The sequence below is a fragment of the Balaenoptera acutorostrata genome, chromosome 10 (assembly GCF_949987535.1).
Source record: "Balaenoptera acutorostrata chromosome 10, mBalAcu1.1, whole genome shotgun sequence".
NCBI lineage: Eukaryota > Metazoa > Chordata > Mammalia > Artiodactyla > Balaenopteridae > Balaenoptera > Balaenoptera acutorostrata.
This window is the reverse complement of record NC_080073.1, coordinates 87,082,233-87,104,736: the sequence shown is the minus strand read 5'-3', so window position 1 is coordinate 87,104,736 and position 22,504 is coordinate 87,082,233. Positions and strand designations below refer to the sequence as shown.

Here is a 22,504-nt window from a genome sequence, read left to right as displayed (position 1 = left end):
AACAATGTATGTGTTTCTGTGTGCGTGTGTGTTTTGAGCCCCAGTGACCTATATTCCTACTGTCCCATTCTTGGCACACTACACAGCCTACAGCTCAGAAGGATGATGTTTAATCAGTGCTGACGAGTTCTAACCGCCCATTCATCTGCATCTGAGGAATTTGCCCCTCTGTTTCACCTTTTAGCAGTAATACTTTGGAGGAGTTTGTGTGTGCTCTTCCATTAGTGACTGTTAACTCAGCAGGTGAAACTAGATGTGAAGAAGCTGTTGCTAGGCTTGTATGGAAGATGGAAGCTTCTGCTTTTGTTGAATTAAACCTAACTACCGAATTTAGGGTATAAAGTCTACCCTGTCCTCCCCCCCAGTCATGCCTCTTCTCTCCCCAACCCTGTAGAGTCCACTGGGAGTGAGTGGTCCATCTAGTTCTGGGAGGCTGAGATCTTTCCAACACCCTTCCGGGAAGGAAACAAACACCCACAACCTCTGAAGATGCCTCCAGAGGTCCTGAGAAAGAGAATTTAGGGGAGGGTTTGCCCCGCTGGCCAGGGGATAAGGATAACTAAAGAAGGTGGCAGAGTTTTTAATTAGTTGTCCTTGAGCCTGGTGGTGAAAAGTTTAGGTGATTACCCAAGAAAAAGGGCAATGAAGGATAGGATGGAAATAAGGTACCTGGTTTATATTGACGGTCCTCAAAATAAATCCTTTGGTATATTTTAAAAGTTGAATTTAACCCTTATCTAGAAATGGAATTTTTGTGTTTATCGAGTCCTGCCCATCTCACATATCTTTCAAACAAGGGACACATGTTTTTGTGATAGGCCCAATATGATTTTTCTGGGCCTTTAAATGGTCTAATTGGCCTGGGCTAGGGGAAATTCCTGCATCTGCTTTAGTCTCTAATTTCAAGTGCTTGCAGGAGTTCTGCTCTCATCAATTCAAAATGGCAACCATGTGAAAACCTCAGTATAGTCCCTGAAGCTAATCCCCCAAGGCATTTAAAAAATGTGTTGTGTATCTTTCTGATTATTAAAGTAATACAGGCTTTTTATTTAAAAAAATTAAATGCAGAGAAGAATGAGAATATATGTCACCCATGTTACCACTCCAAGATAGCTACTTTTGACCTATGGGTATATAACTTTCCCATCTTTTTCTTTGTGTATATATTCTTAAATCACTTTCAGATGCTCATTTCCCACAGTTCTTTTTAGGGGAGGGACGAGTAGCCTGTACCCGTTTTGAGTTCTGATAAGATAGGAGCTGCCTAGAGAACTCCCCGAGCAATGAGCTCCCCGACCTATCCCCCGCCCCCGCCAACATTCCACCTCATTGCTGTTCCCTGGGCAAACTGTACTTTCTCTTGTTCCCATGCCCTTCTCTTTGCTGGCACTGCCCTATCCTCCCCTCCTTCACTCTTCTTATCTGAGTGGCTTTAAACTCTTTGTGGTGGGTTTCCAATAAGAATATTTTGATCACCCCTTAATAAGCATATATTGTTAAGCTGCATGCATACTTCATTTACTGTGTGCAATCCAAAACATAAACTGCAACACGTTGCAAATAGAAGTAGAAATTCTGTTTTCTTCCTGCACCCCAATGGATTGTATTGTACACTGCGCTTTGGAAACCAGTGGTCTATTTCCTACTCCTTCAAGCTTCAGCTCAAGGGTCCCCTCCTCCCTGAAACCTTCATGTATCTTCTTGTCCATGATCTCATGGTAGTGAGTGCAGATTCATCTAGTGACATCAATCCATCTAGTGGCTTACGATCATCCACTAGATGGTAAGCACTTGTGGAAGGCAGGGGTCATCTCTAGCCCGGCATCTAGTAGAGTAGTTGGCACACTAGGTATATTTGTTGAATATATGAATAAACCAAAATGATTATAATACACAATTCAGAGTGGTGGGGGTATAAAGGAGTTTGCTGTGTTTTGAAGGAAGGTAGAATCTAACCAGCAGGAGAATAAGGAAAGTGCAGCCCAGGAAAGAGAATAATATATACAGGACCCTAGGGGTGTAAAGGGTGGAGAGGATAGAGATAATTGGACGTGTGCTGAGAAGTTAAGCTGGAAGAGTGTGAAAGGCCTTGAGTGGCCTGCTGTAAGGTTTGGGTTAATCCAAAAATGACTGTGGCTCATAGAGCAAGAGGGACATGATCAGATCTGTGGCTTTGGAAGGGTCGCTTTAGTTCTGGGGGAGGTGTGGTACAGGGGGCTGACAGGTTGGAGGTGGTAGGCTTAGTCTCGGTGAGAGATTCTGAGGCCCTGAATGCAGGATCAAGCCCACGGGTCAGGAGCTGTTTAGGAGGTGGTCCTAGGAGAGTAGGTGACTGGCTCCCTGAGAGAATGGAGTTGGAGATAAACAAGATTTCTAGCTTCATTAAGGGCCAGAGGAGGAGCAGGGAAAATAGTGACTTTGATTTGGGACCTGTTCAGTTTGGGGTCCTCACGGGAGTCCCAGAAGGGCCTTCCCACTACCATCCAACTTTTCAAGTCTCCCCTTCTCTCTCAGTTCCGCCTTTGACCACTCTTTGGGGATGTGGTGGTACTAAGATTTTGAAAGGACAGATGGCCAGGAGCACCCTGACTAAATTGTTTGGGCCGGTTCTGGTTCTTTGCCATATTTCCCAACCTTCATGTCAAGGCACTCCTAGAAAATGATAATATGTATATGGCATGGTCATGAATACAGAGTCTGCTGGGGGCCAGAGGTAACCAGCCAAGGGATTTTATGAATTCCTGTTGTGCTTATGGTCTGCCTGCCTGCAATATAGTGCCTGCAATATAGTGCTCTATGCTACTGCCTGACCTTGCTTCTTTTTTTTTCTTTGTGTGTGCTTATCCTCTTTGCCCAGCAAGATTATATCATGCCTTGCATGGACTGGTATTATATCATATGCTTTTATATTTGCCTCAGCATCTGAGCACATGGTCCAAGGCACAAAGTAGGCGTTCATCAAATACTTGTTAACCAATAACTATCAGGCTTGTTAAAACAAGCAACAACAACAAACAAACAAAAGACAACAATAAAAAAACAACCAAAAATGCTCCTTCAGATGCTGTCCTCCCCAATGCTTTTCTCTTATTAATAAAAGAATATAACAAAATTATTCCTTTATTTCAGAAAGCATAAAGGATGTTATTGGCAGAAAGATAAAGATTGCATTGAAGAAGAAAGTAAAGTTGGAAGTGAAGGGAGACAAAGTTGAAAACAAAGTGCTGGTAAGTATTAATGTTTTTCTTAAAAAAAAAAAGTTTGGAAGTAAAAATGTTTTCCCCTCTATTGTTTTGATTGCCTAATTTTCATGCAGCACTGGTTCTGTGTTTTATATTTTGTTCGAAAGTTCTGATGCCCATTTTGTCCTAGGTTAGTTGGAATATTTGTCCACTAAAAGTTAAAAGTAGGGTTAATTTAAATTTTAGAGACTGAAGTTTTCAAAAATTGTCTTTCTTAATGTTGTAAGAAGTCACCCTCATCTAGGTCATCTCCTAGAGACCGTTTTCAAGTTATTCAAAGTTGGATGTTAAAGGGAGCTTGCTTATTATCTTTGTTGTGGCTGATCATCTGATTTTATTTGTGAGGACTTGAGATGAATTTTTTAAACTCCTCCTATGTCAGTTTAATTATTAAATTTTCTCAAATGTTATATCCACAGCCATCTCGGGGTGATGGTCTGAGAAGGCGAAGAAAACATTTGTCTTTTTAAATTGGTTTTTGGTGTTTGGGAGGGAAATGCCAGCTCTTCCCTCTAGCTTGTGAGAAGAGTTGCTGGGGGGCTGAGGGATTGGCCCTTGTTGAGCACAGGATTGCTAGGGAGTTGTCAGTGCCTGAGCTGTACCTTTAGAGAGGTGAAAAGCCTTTTGTGGTGTTTTAGTGGTTTCTGTGTTGAAACTGTGGCAAACCTTAATTTAAGCTTAGGTAAATACACCTTGTTTGTGTTTTTGTTGGAGAGACTATTCGGTTTCATCTTTTTGTTTATCTTTTTATCATTAGAAAATTTTAAACATATGCAAAAGTAGAGAATAGTATATTGAACTTTGTTGTATACCTTTCATCCAGCTTCAACAGTTTTCAGCATTTCGACAATATTGTTTTATCTCATCACCGTTTCCCCCCACCTCAAACTTCTGGAGTATTTTAAAATAAGTCCCAAGCATATGTCATTAAAAGAATATTTTTAATATTCTGTTTCTTCAGTTGAAGTTGCCACGGAATTTGAAGTATCTTTCTGATACCATCTGTCTTGAGAATCTTTTGAAATATCTGACTGCCTTCCCCTGTGGATGGAAGGATTGTGGTATTGATGGATGACTTCTATTTCTCTGTGTACAAATCAGGATGGCAGAGAAATTGAAGTGGAAAAACTTGATTGAGTGACTTTTGCCCTGCAATGAAATGTGTTCACACAGACTGCATCATTAAGGTTATCAATAGCAGAAATGATTGGTGTCATCATTCTGCTTTATTTAGTTTTAATAAAGAGTAAGTTTCCTTAAAGTATGTTTTACTTATTGTTGTTCAGCCATAGGGTAGAGGTATATTTTGGCAGTGGTAGTGCAGAGAGAAGAAATTTTGTTTCTTCCCTTTGTTGTTTTATACGTTTACAGTAAATCTTCACAAGATGGATTCACCTTTATACAATTTAAATATCAAGTAGGTTTCCTGCAACAGTCTGACATGGTATGTGGTGTTATTTGGTATGGACACTATTCATCAGAGTATTATTCATAAACCCAGGCCATGAGTAAAATTTGCAAAGTTAAAAGTGCAAAGACAAATTTACATGTCCAGTGTAATAAAGTTAGCACCATTAAAGAATAGTTATGATTGGTACTTACTGTTAAGATGTTGTGGGGGGGGGCTCTTAACATCAGCTGGAGTTGATTAAGGTTGTAACCAAATTACAAATGTATTTGAATTTAAGCATTTATCTCCCCAAATCTGGAATCTAAGCAGTTTCTAGTGGCTTGGGTAAACTTGTCTTGCCTGTTCCTTACTTGCAGGGGCAGGAATTGTTAATAAAAATATTCAGGCTTTGACAAGCTTCAGGTTTGAGCAGGATGGTCTATGAATTAACCTTCTTTAAGTTGTTGATTTTGGAGTTTCTGAATTCAGAGAAATTCAGTTACTTAAATTAAAACATTGGGAATCTCCTTATAATTTGCATTTCTGACTTTCTTTTGGCTGTCAGTTCAGTAAAATAGGGTATACCTGAATTGGCTTAAATCAGTATTTCTGTTCTGATTTTTATTTCTTGTTCCTTTTCCCCCAGTGCCGTCCCCCCCCCCCCCGCCCCCGCTCTTAGTGTCCTTCCTTATAAAGCTGGGAGTGTGTTATATAGGACTTGGTTCCTTCTTTTCACACTGAGACTTTATGCTATTTCTAGCTTATCTTTTGTAGAGGGTTCATCTTCCTTCTCATGGTCATAAGAGCTAATGTTTATTCAGCAGGCTCTGTTGGACACTTGATTATGCATTGCCGTATTCGCTCCAGCAGCAGCTCTCTGAGGTAGGCACTATTTACATCTGTATTTGCGGAAACTGAGATTTGGAGAGGCTAAAGGAACTTGTTTCAGGTCATCCAGCTAATGAATGACAGAGCTGGGAGTTGAACCCAGATCTGTCTCACTCAGAGCCTATCCACTTCCCCATTATGCTCAACATAGAAAGAAAATATCCTTTGGCTTGTTGTTCAGTGGTTGCAAACTTTCAGGAAGATTTGGACTTTAGAAGGATTAGTGCTCCCTTGTGTGGATTTGACTGATTGATTGATAACATTATACATTGCTTGGTTCCACACTTGTTGAGCCTCTCCCATGTGCCAGATGTACAAGATGGACATAGATTCTGACTTCATGGGATCCAGAGCTCAGAGTCGAGTTGGGAGGTAAACATCTCTACAGGCAGTGCTTTGAGATGTGCTATAAGCAAGATGATTGGGGGCACATGGGAGGAACCCCTGACTCAGGCCTGAAGGTCAGGGAAGACTTCCAGAAGGAAGGCAAAGGTAAACTGACACCCAATGGATGAATAAGAGTTACTAAGGGAAGAGAGCAGAGGCATGTTATAGACAAAGGAAACAGAATATGCCTGGAAGCCAGAGAGAGCTTAGCATGTTAGAGGCAGATACTAAGTACAGCTGGAGCAAGGGATACGGGGTGGAGAATGTCTGGGTGTAAAGCTGATTCTTTTTCTTGCAATTGGGATCAGGTGAAAGTTGGGACTGGTTAAACAGGTCTCTTCCCACCACCTGTTTCTAATGACCATCACATGAACTTTATCCTCCCCTCTTTTAGGGAGGCAGTAGGACTCAGCGGTTAAGGCCTTGGACCTTGAGTCATGCCTAGTTCACACTGCAGCCTAACCACTTTATAACATTGTTCAGCCTCAATTCCTTTCTCTAATGAAACAGACCTTCTATTTGTATATGGTTTCTTTGTAGATTAACTGGGATGTATCTTCACAGTGCTTAGCACAATGCCTAGCACATGATGAAGACCCAACAAATGATAAAGCAGAAGGAACCGAAGGGTTGTGCATTCTGTTTTTTCAGTGGCACAGAAAATGCCTATTCTTTCCATGCCCAAGTATTCACTGCCTTTATTGAGGGATTGAGCTTAGTTCACTATAAGGCCAATATTTATTCATAGTTTATGGTACCTTTTAAGCTGGCTGGAGTGCAACTGACGAGATCCCAAATTCCTAAGGTATGCGCTGGTCCAGTGAAATCAGAAATCGATGTTCGGGGGAAGAGTGTTCTATGGTCAAACAAGTTTGACAGTCAAGTGGTAAACAAAGATAAACCAGCGTCTTTACTGCATGGCTTTGATTCAGAGCCCTTGGTACACCTTTGTGCGTAGTAGATTTCTCAGAATGAGCAGAAGTATACTGTCTTTCTCAAACTTATATGGCCAGAGACCCTACTGGCCATAGTTTGGGAAACTGGGATGGAACAGGTCCAAGCTGGTGCCTTTGGGAACAGTTAAAGGGAACATGGAACAGACTAGAACAGGTTCTCTGTCACTTGGAGTGTCCTCCTGGCGGACAGTTCTTTGGCCTGTACGTTTTTGGGATTTTTTTTTTGGCCGTGCTGTTCGGCATGTGGGATCTTAGTTTCCCCAACCAGGGATCGAACCCATGCCCCCTGCAGTGGGAGCACGGAGTCTTAACCACTGGACCACCAGGGAAGTCCCTGGCCTGTACTTTTTATCTAAGTGGTGGGCAGGTCTGCCACAAGCCACACACTAGCACCATGTCGTCTTTTGCTGTACTACCTTTCTCTGTTGTCTTTAGGTGATGTCATCGGGAAGAGATTCTGTGTTCCCTGGACTCTTAGTCCTTCCTCCCATTTGCTACTTGAATTCTCTACCCAAGTTTTGTAGTACCTGGACTTTTTGAAGTGTAATTTAATTTACACATTTTTTTCCCATTAAACTTTGCGTTTTTAGGTAATTGTAGGTTCACCTGCAGTTATAAGAAGTAATGCAGAGAGATCCTCTGTACCCTATATCCAGTCTCCTCTATCTTGCAAAATTGTGGGACATGACCACAGTCAAGATGTTGACACTGATACCGGAAAATGCAGAACATTTCCACCACCATAGAGATCCCTCACATTGCCTTTCAGGGCCACACCCACACACCCGCCACTTCTCTGACTGCTGGTGGCCCCTGATCTGTTCTCCACTTCCATAATTTTGTCGCTTCAAAAATGTTGGATAGTGTAATCACACAGTATGTGTGCCTTTTTGAGATTGGCTCTTTTCGCTTCTGATAATTCCCTGGACATTCATCCAAGTTGTGTGTATCCATTGTTCCTTTTTAGTTGTTGTTTCTGAGGCGTATTCCATGGTAGGATACGCCACACTTTGTTCACCCACTGACAGACTTGTAAGTTGTTTCCAGTTTGGGACTCTTAGGAATAAAACCGGTATAAACATTTGTTTAGATTTTGGTGTGAAAATAAGTCTCCATTTCTCCCTTTGAAATGCCAATGAGTATAATTGTGGGTTTGTATAGGAATTGCCTTTTTTTTTTTTTAGAAGCCGTCGTTTTCCATTTTCCAGAATGGCTGAGTCATTGTGTAGTCCTACCAGCAATGCATGTGTGATCCAGGCAGTTTGGTATTGCCTGGCCTTTTTTTTTTTTTGAGGACTAATGGTTGAAAGAAAAATGTTGTCGGGGGGAAAGCAAGGTCCCCCACCCACGCTCCTGCTGTTGGTCGTCTGCGGGAGAGGAATGTGTCTCTCGCTCCAGAATGGTGCCTCTGAAGTGTGCGGAAGATCCGTTCCTGGTCTCAGCTTTGTTTTTCCTGTTTCACTTTGGAATTTGGGTTTGATCATCTTTGCCAACCCCTTGTTCTTCCACATCCCTCTTAAAATGGGGCAGAAGCAGGACTCCCTTTCTTATTAGACTGAGCATGTCGAGGAATGGCATGGAAATGTAACCATGTCAGTTTGTTCACCTGTTCCCTTGAAAACACTTCATCCGTCGTTCATTTATTTTCTTTTGAAAAGTTAACCTGAATCTCTTTAATGTATTTTCTCTTGTTTGGCTATTTATTTATAACTTTTGAGCATCTGGATTTGGCTTGATTGGAATAACTAAGTTAACTTTAAGACGAGGAAAAGTAAAAGGACGTTATTTGGGGTAACATGTAGCCTTAAAATATTTTGGTGGCAGTGCTGTCTTTCATTAAAATATAAACTCTACTCCTACCTGTTTATTTTTTAAAAATGCATTAAAAAGGGAATATCTCTCACCTAAAAGTTTTGTAAGCATCTGGCCCACATAATCAGGGATTAGTTTAAACCTCAGTCTCTGATACGGAAAGCATTGTTCTTTTACACGAGGCCATGCTCATTTTTTGTGGCTAGTCTGTTTAATATTTTCCTAATTCCCCTGTCTCTAATACCTAACTTGATTCAGCAGCACGACCCATGGCATAGTCACTTCTCAGACAAATATTCACTCTGGAAATTACGTTTTGCAGCTACTTTCAGGTGACATCAACCTTAGCCGATGGTTTCCAGACTTTTTTTTTTTTTTTAAATCAGTTGTACCCTTTAAAAACACATAATTTTCCATGGGACCAATAAAATAGTGCTATTTTAGGAGTGTAAGTGTGTTTTGCAAGTTTATAGTTAAAATCCAAAATACTAGTATAAACCCAATCAGTGATTTGTGTGAGGCTGTTTTGATGAACATAACTTAGAAATAGAGGGGAGATTGGATTTTGTTTTGGCTCCTTAGTATAGAAAGACTCCCTGTTTACCTTTTAAGTAGTACAAATTTCACAGTTTTTAAAATAGCTACTTTTGCAATCTCAGGATGCTTTCCAAGGAAATAGAGATGTCAGGAGACACTTTATCCTGAGTTCTGCATAAAAGTGGGGTATCCTGACAGCTAAGCTTACCTCATTGTTGATCTCCAGTAAGTTAAATTTGGTGTAACAGCAAATCATGTGTTTGTGTTTTATCCCAGCAGTTAAAATAGAAGTAAGAATGAAATTCACATCAGATGTTTGTAGATTGCAGCGGCTTCTGAAGAATGCTATTGGAAAATCGTTGTTCTAGGCCTCCGGGTTTACTTCCCTCTGCAGGAGGCTCTTGTACCAGTTGTTGGGTAATTTGAACAGTTCTCTTTGTGGAACTTTAGGAGCTTCAACTTTTAAGGATCACTTACAATTCAGTGCATAGGTAATTTTCAAAGCACCTGGGTGAAGTTACATGACTAGAAAATTGAGCTTTAGGAAACAGCAACAACATTGAAACAATCTTCAGGAGTAGGTATCAGAGAGCACACATTGTTGCCAAGGGTCCTGCAAAAGTTCTGGGAAACTCAAAATAAAATAATCCGCATTTGAGTGCTTCAGAATTTACCCCAACTCAGACCTGGAGTCAGCCCCCGCTGATCTCTGGGTAGGGGTTGGAGGCAGGCTATGGCTCTGGGCACATGTTTCCAGGAGACAGTTCTGGCCAACTTGAACTTGTTACCTGAGCTGCATTTACATTCTACTTTCTCATCTGCATCTGCCCCAGTTTCTTTTGTAGTTGGGTTAGGTGAGTCAAATGACCTTGGGCAAGAAGCTGTTGAACATACACCAGCCTTGGTATAACTTTTCATGGTTCTTAAAAAGATACTCTTTTCCAGCCTCTGGGATTTAGGCACCCTGGGAAGGGGCATTTAGGTACACCCTGGGGGAGGAGAGGGAGTGTTCCAGTCTTGTGAAGGGGCCATTGTGGACAAGGAGGAGCCGGGAAATCTAACTAGAATATGCCGTGAATTGGAAGAACTCATTTTCCATAGTTGTAAAATAGGTACAGAGAAAACAAAACAGAAAGGCTTTAGTGAAAGGTTACGGTAACACCTTAATGTTTCATTTCATTAGAAACGCTGTTAATATCTATTGTTAAAGTAGATTGAAAATGCAACTAAAATCTGATGGATAGAACTCTTCCCCTTTCTAAAAAGCTTGTTGTCTTTGAACAGAATACAAAGATTTGGATTGGTATATATGGGGCCTATTGTTGTCTAAATCTTCCTGTGCCCTATTACACTTTCTCTCTCCCTCTCTCTCTCCCTCTGTTTCTCCCTCTCTCTCTCTCTCTCTTTCTCCAACTCTTTGAGAAAAGAGGGGTAAAATAAAGGGAGGAAAGAAGGATGCTTGGTGGTGGGGTGTGTGTGTGTGTGTGTGTGTTTACATAAAAGTCTGTTCACTTTCACCCATTGGGTCCTTTCCTTCATCTTGGTTGTTTGGGAGAGAATTTTTCTTTTTTGAAAACATTATCTCTCGATGAACCTTGGCCAGTAGGTATCTTTGTCTCTCTAGACACGCTGGGTGCACAGCAAGTCCTCTTAGAAGTAGAAGCAGGGCTGTACAAATGCCCTGAACTGTGCTTAGAGCATCTCCAGCCTGTGGCAAAGGTTTGAGATGAATGTGCTGAGTTCCCACTAAGGAGGCAGGTGTGTCCATTCCTACTGATCCCTGGGCTTTGGGGTCTCAGGAGACATTTACGGGCCTTGACTGTGATGAGTAGGCGTGTCCTCCAGACGGGATCTGGTGTGGACAGATTGGCTTAAGCTGACTCTGGGGAAGTTTCTTCAGACCTGGCCCCTCTTGATTGCTGCCCGGAAGATCTTGAGGCTGGAGGACTCTTGGTGGCCATCTAACCATGCACCCTAGCCTATGAGAAGTTGCTTCTGTAGCATCCCTGATAGCTGAGTATCAACTTTCTGCTTCAGTGTTTCTGGTGATGGGAAAAGCAAGAATCCCAGAAAGCCCTTTCTTAGTTCAGGCTGGAACCTGCTTCTCAGTAACTTCTCTGAATTCACTGTAACGTAGTCTGCTGGAACATCATAGGACAATTTTGCTCCCTCCTACATGAGTGCGGGTCAGGTATTTGAAGACAGTTATGTTTTTCCTTGGTCTTTTAGTCCTCAGGCGAAATATGCTCACTTCCTACAAATCTTAATCCTTGGAGGACATTGCTTTCAGACTTTCCACTGTTCTGATCGCCTTGCTTTGGACTCATCCTACTTTACCAGTGAGCCTTTTAAGCTGTAGGTGTTTTGGGATCACAAATGTTTGGCAAACACTGTTAAAACTGAATTAAACAGACTTTCTCAGAGTCTTTAATGGGCTTTTGTGGATTGTGCCTCTTGAAGGGGAGAATGCAGTGTGTGGCATCACAGAATCTGTTCTCCAGACTCTGTAGGAAACATTGGTGTGGGTGCAGTCGGCCAGGTGAAGAGTACCAGCTGCACATTGCTTTGGCCAAGTAAAAGTTTTCTTCTTGTTGTTTTTAAAATTTTGAAAGTATCTATGCTATTTGCATTACTAAAAAGTTATAAAATATAAGATAGCAAAACTGAAGCATCACCTAGTCCTATCAATTTGGATGTAATCATTGGAAAAAATTTTTCTATGTTAACATACATAAACTATATGATCTGTTTTTTTTTTAAAAATTAATTAATTAATTAATTAATTTTTGGCTGTGTTGGGTCTTTGTTTCTATGCGTGGGCTTTCTCCAGCTGTGGTGAGCGGGGGCCACTCTTCATCGCGGTGCGCGGGCCTCTCACTGTGGCGGCCTCTCCCGTTGCGGAGCACAGGCTCCAGACGCGCAGGCTCAGTAGTTGTGGCTCACGGGCCTAGTTGCTCCGCGGCATGTGGGATCTTCCCAGACCAGGGCTCGAACCCGTGTCCCCTGCATTGGCAGGCAGATTCTTAACCACTGCGCCACCAGGGAAGCCCCTATGATCTGTTTTTAAAATGGAATCCTGAATCGTATTTTGTAACCTACTTTTTTTTTTTTTTTTTTTTAATTTATTTTTATTTATTTATGGCTGTGTTAGGTCTTCGTTTCTGTGCGAGGGCTTTCTCTAGTTGTGGCAAGCGGGGGCCACTCCTCATCGCGGTGCGCGGGCCTCTCACTATCGCGGCCTCTCCCGTTGCGGAGCACAGGCTCCAGACGCGCAGGCTCAGTAGTTGTGGCTCACGGGCTTAGTTGCTCCGTGGCATGTGGGATCTTCCCAGACCAGGGCACGAACCCGTGTCCCCTGCATTGGCAGGCAGACTCTCAACCACTGCGCCACCAGGGAAGCCCTGTAACCTACTTTTAAATTTCACTTTTTGAGGTCAAAGCTTTCCATGACAATTATATATATATTATATATATATATAATACATATTATATATAATACACATATATTATATATATATATACATATATACATATATATATATAAAATGTTTTGAATTTCTGCCTGGCACTCTATTAGCCCACTTGAGAGGTATACCATAATTCATCTAACACTTATAATGAGATAGTTAGGTTGCTTCCAGTATTTTGCCTTATAAGTGACACATCCTCACTTTTATTTTTCTTGGATAAATTCCTGGCAGTGGAATTGCTGCCTGACAGACTTTTTAAAGGATGTATTTTTCACCTGATTGTTATTCAGGAAGTCTCAATAGAGAATAATTCCCTCATCGCATTAATTTTATTGTCTTTAGAAAGGTCTGCTTAGCAGAATGGCTGGTTCTCTTTTTTCAGGTCCTTATATTTCTTAGGCAAGGACTCCTTGGACCCTAGCTCCCGAGGCAAGCTTTTTCCTTGCAGTTTAGGGCCCTTTTAAGTCTGCCTGGGTGGATGCGTCATTGTCTTCTACTGGAGTATGTTTGCAGGCAAGGAGTCCTGTGGCTCTGGTGTTTGCTGGTGGGTTCTGGAGTCCCAGGTCTTGCTTGGCCCTGGCTTCTGCTGAATCAGCCACAGCTTTTTCTTGGCTGAACCCCAGCTCGATGTGAGACTGCATTATACAATTTAGATCTTTGTTCTTTGCTCTGGTCTCAAGACTTTCTTACCTTGGGTCCTTGAGGCTCTGATGAATGGTAGTTGAGCAGATGTGCAACTGATAAGGCCCATGGCACTTTCATTGGATGGAACGTAGCTAAGAAGAACCCTAAACCAAGATGCATGTACAGCTCATCTGGTGTCTTAGAAGATATTTTAGTATCATAAGGAAAGGAGACATTGCTTTTTCTCTCAGGCAGTTCTGAAGGCACTTGACTTCACCTGTGTAGCTAACATCCATCTCTTAAGTGGCATGGTCCTTCCCCACCCCACCTGCACCTGCAGAGTAGTTCTTGCTTCTCTTCCCACTACCTCACCCTTTCCCTGTCTCCCCACCCCTGAGGGGGTGTGTCCGGGTCATGAGGACCCTGGGGCTCTGCTCCCACGAGCAGCTGCTCCTGGAGCCCCATGTTCCTTGGTGAGACCCTCGAGTGTTCAGCCTGCATTTCTCTCCTTTCAGTGCTGCCCTGGGGTACCATGTTGCCTGTGGTTATCTTTCTTTCCAAGACTGGCAGGTGGGATGAGGTTCCTCAGGGAACCTTTTATGCTTATCAGAAAACAAGCACATAGGACCCCTTCCATTTTCAGAGTTACATGCTCAGTCCCAGTGTGGAAGAGACAAGGGAAAAAATAGAACCAGAAGTGGGGAAGTTACTGAGATTTCCAAAGTCTTGCAAAGTCTCTTTTAAGACAGTTTCTCTGCAGTTTGATTCCTGACTCCCAGGCCTAAGGGGCCCAGCAACACTCTCTTGTTGAATCTGAGCTAAAATATGGCTAGTGAAGTAAGTCCAGGCTGGTTGGTTAGGTGTTACCAGTGGGCATTTTCGGTTTCCTGAATTCATCTGTCTGAAATCGGTTGTCACTAGCAACCAAAAGAAGATTGGATCATCCCTCCTAGGCATGAGAATGAAACCGAGACCTGGAGAGAAGTACTTGTGGTTCTTGGACAGATCAGTTTGGCGCTTGGAACATTTCAGCCCTTTTTCCTTTAAGTCTCCATGAGCCAGTTTCTATTTTTTGCCTGCATCCTTGGGGTAGCAAAAATGTTGCAGTCTGGGGAAACTTTTTGTACAACTTAGTTCACTGAATCACAGGCACTGCCTGTGCTGATGGAAATCAAAACCAGCCTGCAGAGAAAGGCTTAGTTCATTCGGCACTTGGCTTGTGTGGCTGTCTCCATTTCAATCTCCTGGGCATCCTGCTCCGTATCAGAACTTTTACCCCCTCAAAATTCATCATTGGTGAATTAACTGTGAAGTTCTGTTTCCGTTTCAACAGTTCTCCTCTCTAGAAGAAAAACTTTGGAAGCTCCAGTAGCCCTTAACCCTGCATCAGTTTACACTCCTCTAAGTGGTCTCTGCGAGGAACATGGTAGGTCGTCCCTGTCAATATTTCTCTCTTTCTCCACAAGGCCTGGATGCAAGAAGTCGGTCCAATCCTTCCTGTCTAGTGTTGCTTCTTAACAAAGCAACTGGAGCAAAGGAGAGGCTGTTATCACTTTGTCACTTAGAGTTTCTTAAGCATCCTCCCGTTTGTGAGTTCTCACTGCAGAGACTTAATGAAGCATCTGTCTTTACATCAGATATGCGCAGGTTGTCCGTGGAACTGAACAAGTGTTGTCAGCAATGCTGTGTGTGCAGGAAGCCTTCATACTCGGGTCCTTTTTGGCAGGCTCTGTGTTCCCTGGGAATAGGCAGTTTCTCTACCCATCGGAGTAGGGCTCCATACTTTCATATTCTGGAGAGTGATGCTTGTGGTATAGTTAGCCTGAAATTCAGGGATGGCTTTTTTTTCCTTTTTAAATATCTTTGCAGACATTTTATACTTCCCACTCTCTTAGCGGCTTCCTCTGTGTTATGGGATCAGTCTGCCTGGGTTAGAATCCTAAAACTACTAACTATGGGCAAGTTATTTAACCTCTCGGTGCCTCACTTTTTTCATCCATAGAATGGGTATAATAATGGAACCTACCTTTAGACTTGTTTTGAAAATTAAATGAGACATTCCATATAAAATATTTTAAATAGTGTCTGGCATAGAGTAAGTCCTCAAGTCTTAGCTATGGTTACTGTTGCGAGGGGTGTTGCAGTGAACTGTGCTAAATGATATGAGAATCTGGTTATGTATCCATAGTCATAGATTACTTGGATATATAGTATCTAAATATCCCCAAAGAAATACTTCTTTTCTTTTTAAAAAAATAAATTTATTTATTTATTTTTGGCTGTGTTGGGTCCTCATTGCTGGGCGCGGGCTTTCCTTAGTTGCGGGGAGCGGGGGGCTACTCTTCATTGCGGTATGCGGGCTTCTCGTTGCAGTGGTTTCTCTTGTCGCGGAGCACGGGCTCTAGGCGCACCGGCTTCAGTAGTTGCGGCACACAGGCTCAGTAGTTGTGGCTTGCGCTCTAGAGCGTAGGCTCAGTAGTTGTGGCGCACAGGCTTAGTTGCTCCGCGGCATGTGGGATCTTCTGGACCAGGGATCAAACCCATGTCCCCTGCATTGGCAGGCGGATTCTTAACCACTGTGCCACCAGGGAAGTCCCCAGAGAAGTACTTCTACTTTGCATCTTTTCCTGGCTCTGTGCAAGATACCTGTTTTGATGTTTGCTCTGCTCAGAGCTCTTGAAGCCAGTATCAGCTGTCTCCACAAATGGGTTTAGGATTTTTTTCACTCTGCTGGTCTTAAAGAGGGTATGTGGATTTCGGAAAAAAATCTTTCTTTAAGAAAGGGTTTAGGTATGTACATTGTTGAGATGTATGTCTCTGAAGACAGGACTGTGCATTTTCTGTGGGTACATTTATGCCTCCTTTTCCCTGCAGATCCCGATGTATTCAGAAATATACTCGAGTTCCTCTTTCACTTTCAAGTCAGATCTCAAAAAAGCCAAAAATCAGTAGTTGGCCCCTGTTCATCCTCGTGGGGCTCCCACGGGCCCTGCCACCTGTTCGTGGTACCTCACTCAGATTGCTTCCTCTTGGGTTTCGGTTATGATGGCTCTTGTTTGATGCTAGGGGCTTTATTTGGGTTCATGGGCTCGTGTAGCTCTGCTTTTCCACCATTGAGGACTCCTGGCCGTGCTGGATTCTCCCTTTCTAAATAAGCGTTAGACCAACGTTTCTTAGCCGCAGCATTGCTATTGATTTTGCACCCAATAATTCTTTGCTTTTAGGGGCTGCCTGTGCGTTACTGGGTGTTTTACTAGCATCCCTGCCTCTACTCACTGGACGCCAGCAGCAGCCTTCCCTTCTCCCGGTTCTGACAAATACAAATGTTTCCAGACATTGTCAGATGTTCTCTGGGTGGCAGAATTGCCCCCAGTTGAGAACCACTGGTTTAGATCAGCGGGTCCCCAAATGTCAGAGAACAAATGCATACTTTGTCATACTTAGCTTATAAAGTTATATTGAAGGCTGAAAATGTATGTTCTGTAATATAGCTTTGGTTAATTTAATTACAAATCCATAGGCACTTTAAAATACTTACTTTTGAAGTACTTAGATCCCTATGTCTGTATATAACAAAAATAACAGATGGCGCCAAACAGAAGTTTGTCTTGTTTTAAGATACCTAATCTTAAAACCATTGATTTGGCCAGTGGTTCTCAATGTGCGGTCCTGAGAACAGCAACTTTAGCATCACCTGGGAACCTGTTAGAAATGCAAATTCATAGGCGTCACATCCAGAGCTACTGGGAATAGGGCCTGGCAATCCGTTTTAACAAGCCCTTCAGGTGATTCTGATGCACGCTGAAATTTGAGAAACACTGGGTTAGAGTCTTAAGTAAGCTCCAACTAGATGCCTGTAGAATAAGCCTTACTGAGGAATAATCATAACCCACCATATACAGAACTTTGAAATCTGCTTAGGGGAATGTCTTTTACTAGGCAGGTCATGCTAGGTGTCTGCTGGTCATATTGGTCCCCTCTGAGAGTCTGTCACATCCACAGCTTCCTTTTGGGGGTTTCCTTTCCTCAGCATCTCTGAACTAGGGGTGGTTGTGACCACCAAGATAAGCCTCTGTGGGCCACCCAACAGCCTATATACCTCCCAGCTCTGGCCCACAGGGCCGATCTGTATGGGACAGGGATTCTTCCTCTTGGGAGTCTGAGACATGGAGAGAGACGCGGAAGAAAGTAGAAGGCACAAGGCAGTAAAAGCCCCAGTACAAGCAGAAGCCACGGAGCGTGAAGAGGCTGTTGATAAGCCAGTTGTGGTAAGAACAGTGGGAAGAGGGTGACAGAGCCCTGGACGGCTGCTTTTGAAGGATGATTCCAAAAGTTGAGTGAATCAAACTATTGACCGTATCTTGGAAGAGTATTTTTCAGTTTTCTAGGAGACCCAGCTGGGCAGCTGCTGATAGGGATTCCAGCCTTGCTTACTCCTCTAGGTATCCTCATGGTAGACCATCATTCACCGAGTTGGCTTCAGTGTATGTCTATTCTTTGCCACCTGAATGGGCCCAACAAATCCGTACTAGGTTGGAAGACCAGGTGGTCTCTGCAGACTGGCTTCGTGGCACGCTGCTTCCTTAAAGCAGAGACTCTCAGGCTGTCTGTGTCTCAGAAGCACCTGGGTAGCCCCGCCTCTTTATTTAAAAACACTCTCAGAGGCAACTGAAGTTAACATTACAGGAAAGAATGGACAGTGGACGCTGTTCGTTTCAGCATGTTATATTGACTTGCCCCAAAGAAACCTGCGTAGAGCACATTTCAGGAAACCTCAAGCCGGGCTTCACTTCCTTAGAGCAGACCAAAGAGGCCAACTCACCGTAGTCATTCTAAGGATCTATTGCTTTGACTCCAATAACATTTTCTCAGTATTTCCTGTGAAGGGATCTCAGTACCGTCTCTTTTGAGGGATGTGCTAAGAGTTAGACCCTTCAAACAAACAAACAAGCAAACAAAAAACCAGTGGAAATACCGGCAGTAGAATGTTGAAATTAACCTTGTGAATCATTTTCTTAAAAATTCAGTGGGCCTACAGAAATTTCTTTCCGGTTTGCACTATTGACATCAACCCTATATAGTTCATTGGTACCTCCCTCATCCCTGCAGTCATCCTTCCCTCCCTCTCTTTCCCATTAAAACCTGGGAAAGAATATGAATACCTTCATGTAGCAAATCTATTGGATTCCTTCACACAAATCCCTCTGGAGAGGAGTGAGTGGAGATACAGTATATTTTACATTGTTGTTTGGAAAGTTGGCTGAGTTCCATTAGGGTAATAGAGTCTGGGAATGTTGGGCCAGTGCTTATTTTCAAGTCCTGCTTAAAAGATTTGGGGCCCAACCAAGAACATAATCAGAATTCTCTTATTCTCAAATTAGTATCCTTGAGGAGACTGTCAACTACTCCAGAGCCTCGGGCTATTTCCTTATTGTACTTGTGTACCAAGCCCCTCAGCCCTAGTAGTGATCTTTTCATGGTAGACACAGAATAGTTGCCTAGTAAAGGACCCAGGCCTGGAGTACAAATTTCAAGCCCAAACTGGTTTCTCAGGGACCTGGTAAGTCTCTTTACTCAGCAGCCTTATGTGACGTAGTGCATCTTTAATTTAGCCCGTGCGGGATGCAGGGACCAATAACAGTGAAGCAGTAAGTGGGGGGGGATGTCCAGCTGCAGACCCTTGGACTGGACTCTACTTTGGTCAGAATGATTAGTGCAGTTAACAAAGCCATGAAGTGCTCCCTGACTAGTTCACTTGAGCTCTGCTTCCCATTACGCCCAGTTCCTAACCCAGGAGACTATGGGATGCTTCAAAAGAAAGGTGGTCACATCTCCCTGTTGTGGTACTGTGCAGTGTTTGTGCCACTGTCTCAGGAATGTGAACCTTTGTGCAAATGAGTCACTTCTCTTGTTTTCCTTCCTGCATATCATGTCAGAGAGAGTGATTTATTTCCTGTTTGTGAAGGCTTGGTTTCATCAATTACATGGGAGAGAAATTGGATGTACTTTGAACTTTTTGCTGGTTACTGGCTCCTCCTTTGCCTGGAAAGATAGTCTTTCTTTCCATCATGAGAGTTATGCCGATTCAATGAAAGGATTTCTTTTCTTAGGCTTTCAGAGATGACACTTCATTGCTTTTGTGTGATAAAATTATGTGTGATTTTATTATTTTTAAACAAGTAGAACTGACATCTGAAAGTTCACCTACAGTTGTTGGAAAAGCCAAGAAAGCATCTCATTTCCTATTGGTTCCACTAGCAACCCATTTTAACATATAAACCTTGTGTAGCTCCAAGCCTGTGTTTCCTAAATTGGAGAAGAGATCCTGCTCCCAAGATATGAACAAGATGTGCTGGCGGCAAAGTGCTCCTGCCCAAGGACTTCGACCCTGTGTTTCCCAAACCTAAACAGGTTTCTCCTTTCTCTATTCTCAGAACCTTTAGCATTCTTACTTAATATACATTGTACATGTCATAAAGCACCGGTTAACATCTCATAGGGCACCAGGGTTCCAAGGAACTCAGAGAAAGGCTGACAACTTATTTATTTCAGTGTTTTATCTTTTACACAAAGGACCTATATATTAGAATTTGCATATCCGTTTGGACTGTTGTCGTTATCTGCTTCTGATGCTTTACAAATTAGCCAATTGGAAAAAAAAATATGTCAAGAAGACACATTCGTCCATCCTATTTTTAGGAAGATTATTGAAATGTTTCATTTATCAAATAATTATTGCATGCCATCTGTGAGTAAAGGAACTCTGGAAGGAAGAAGGCAGTGCCTTGGGAATTGATTGAGTTAAAGTCAAAGAAGAAACCTTTTTTTCAGGAATCTCTTCCATTGGGTCTGATCTGAGGAAGAGAAGTTGGGTTGGATGTCAGTCTGCTTATTATAAATGTTTAGGGTAATTTCAGAATACTCTGCTTTAAAACAAGTTTTGAGAAATGGGGCGGGGAGAGTTTCCTTACCTACACTAATCTCACAGATTGTGTGCAGTTTATATTACGAGTTCCCTTCTTGCAGTGCTGAGCAGCCCTCACACATGGCAGGGGCCGTCACAGAGAAGAGGGCGTGGATTTATTGTCTATAGTCCCCAACTGGGGGCAATGGATAAAAACTACCAGGGCCTGAGGATTGTCTTGAAACTCAAAATCTCCCCAACAGCCAGAGCTGTCCAGTAATAGAATTTGCTGATTTGTGTGGAGGGTGGAAGCTTGAGTTCCCTGGAACTGGACAAGTTCAAGTGTGGATTGCTTGACCTCATAACTGGGATGTCCTAAAGGACATTCAAGTAGGAAAATGCATCCTTTGATCTAAGATTCCAGGATTCAGAGCTCTCACTCCTCTTGTGTCAAATAATTTTTGTTAGTTAGGGCTTGTTAACTATTGCAATTATACTGTTAAAAACTGAAAACTTCTATTAGTGAGGCTAGGACAGAGCAGTTGCTGGGAACTCTCGAGTCTCACACCGCTGGTATGGGCTGGCTTTGTGTTTTAGGATTGAATACACTTTATTACTTTGATGAGGTTAAAATCCCATTGGGAAGTCTGGCCCTTTGGCCTACAGCAGCGCGTTTGCTGCTTTGAGTTCCTGTAGAGATGTGAGAAGCTTTGTCGCACATGTTTATCAGGGTTGGATTTTGGCACTTCTGAATCTTACTCTGAGCAGAATTGTCCCCCTGCTGTCCCGGTGGCAGAAAACAACAGGCATTGTGTGTCTGTCTAGTTGGGGAAAGATGTAGGGGCACTTACAGAGCCATTCTCCTTGTGGGGACTTGGGAATTGGAAGACCTGAGGGTTAGTGCTAAGGCTTTTGAAAACATCCTTAGGAGACTTCCCTGGTGGCCCAGTGGTTAAGCCTCCAAGCTTCCAATGCAGGGGGTGCGGGTTTGATCCCTGGTTGGGGAACTAGGATCCCGCATGCCGTGGCACGGCAAAAAAAAAAAAAAAAAAAGTCCTTAGGTCTGCTGTTTTAGTTAATAGTGTGGGGATGGAAAAGCTTCCTTCTAGGAATACTGTGAGAGTAAGTGGGAAGGAGAGCTTTTAGTATTTTAGGAGAAGAGGGCCCAGTTCATTCAGTTAATAATGCATGAAGAGTTTTTCCCTTTGAGAGTCCTTCTTTCTTTGCTTTTCAAAAGGTAAGATAACTTACTAGTTCCCCACCCCCTGCCCCCAAGGTAAACTGTGGAGCTTTCCTCAAAGTATTATTATTGTACATCTACTGACATTCATTTTGCTAAGTAGTTAAAACAAGTGGCAAGTTGACTAGGGAGTTGGTTCCCACTCTTGCTTCCCTAATGCAAGCTGCTCTTTCGGCATTGCTGCCCGCAGTCTCAACTTTGGGCTCTTAAATTTTATCTAGTGAGGTGCATGCAATGGGGGCTGTTGATAATTTTTTATTCTAAAGTTTTCTTTATGGGTAGCCCTGGCTATCGTGCTGGGAGCACACAAAATAAAGCAATACAACGTCTCTCTCATGGGAACTTGGAGATAATTGTCCTCTTCTGTGAATGTGTAGCCTCGTGTAAGTTACTGGCCTCTAGGAGGGGAAAGGGAGGCCCCTGCCTGTTTCTACCATTGATGACGTGTTCACTGAGCCGCTTTATGCCCCAGCCATTAAAAAATGTATTTTAACTTAAAAAAAACTATGGTTAAATGTAGATCACATAAAATTTACGATTTTAACCATTTTAAGAGTAAAGTTCAGTGGCATGAAGTATATTCACAATCCAAGCATCACCACTATCCATTTTCTGAACTTTTTCATCATCCCAAACAGAAACTCTGTATCCAGTAAACAATAACGCCTCATTTCTTTCTTCTCTCTGCCCCCAGAAACCACCATTTTACTTCCTGTCTCTATGAATTTGCCTATTTAGTTACCTCATGTAAGTAGAATCATACGATACTTTTCCTTTGGTGTTTGGCTTATTTCACGGAGCATAATGTTTTCAAGTCTCATACACATTGTAGCATGTACTGGAACACCATTCCTTTTTATGGCCGAATGATATTCCATTGTATGGACGTTCCACATTTTATTTATCCATTCATCTGTCACTGGACACTTAGGTTGTTTCCACCTTTTGGCTGTTGTGAATAATGCTGTGAATATCGATGGTACTGCTCCCTGCTTTCGGTTCTTCTGGGTATATGCCTAGGAGTGAAATTACTGGATCATATGAGAATTCTGTG

General features: G+C 42.7%; 2 protein-coding genes across 4 annotated transcripts in view; one reads left to right on the top strand and one right to left on the bottom strand.

Annotated features, from left to right (window-relative positions):
• Positions 1–22,504, bottom strand: part of LOC102997685 (cytidine monophosphate-N-acetylneuraminic acid hydroxylase) — a 269,255-nt gene that overhangs the window by 166,106 nt on the left and 80,645 nt on the right. The gene's annotated exons all lie outside the window — the stretch shown is intronic.
• CARMIL1 (capping protein regulator and myosin 1 linker 1) overlaps positions 3,127–22,504 on the top strand; it is a 316,754-nt gene continuing 297,376 nt past the window's right edge. For 2 of the 3 annotated variants that reach the window (XM_057554263.1, XM_057554262.1), the window contains exon 1: positions 3,134–3,227. The gene's annotated coding sequence lies outside the window, so the exon portion shown is untranslated. Of the gene's footprint in view, positions 3,228–22,504 lie in introns of all 3 variants that reach the window. The other variant, XM_057554259.1, reaches the window with a different exon arrangement.